The sequence below is a fragment of the Calidris pugnax genome, unplaced genomic scaffold (genome assembly GCF_001431845.1).
Source record: "Calidris pugnax isolate Ruff unplaced genomic scaffold, ASM143184v1 scaffold111, whole genome shotgun sequence".
Classification (NCBI taxonomy): Eukaryota; Metazoa; Chordata; class Aves; order Charadriiformes; family Scolopacidae; genus Calidris; species Calidris pugnax.
In genome coordinates, this window is record NW_015090872.1 from 1402657 (window position 1) to 1402981 (window position 325).

The window sequence follows — 325 nt, forward strand, 5'->3', positions numbered from 1 at the left end:
CACCCCGTCTGCCGGAACGGGGCCGCTCCGCAGCTCAACCGTCCCCGGTGGCGGTGATGGATCCCGGCTGGGAGGAAGGGAGCAGCCCGCATCGCCCCCCCCGCAACGCTGCGAGCCCCCGAGCCCCGCAAGAAAGAGCTGAAAGACACCTTTCTTTTACTCTCTGCCGCAGAAACACAGCGCAATCTTGACTGGCAAAGGCTTTGCCCTACATTTCCAGCTAATTATACCTCCACCCTGCAGCGAGGGGGAAAGCAGAGCCCTCTGCCATAGCACCTGGGCTCCGACCTCAGGTATGACCTGGTTTTGGGCAGAGGAGATGGGT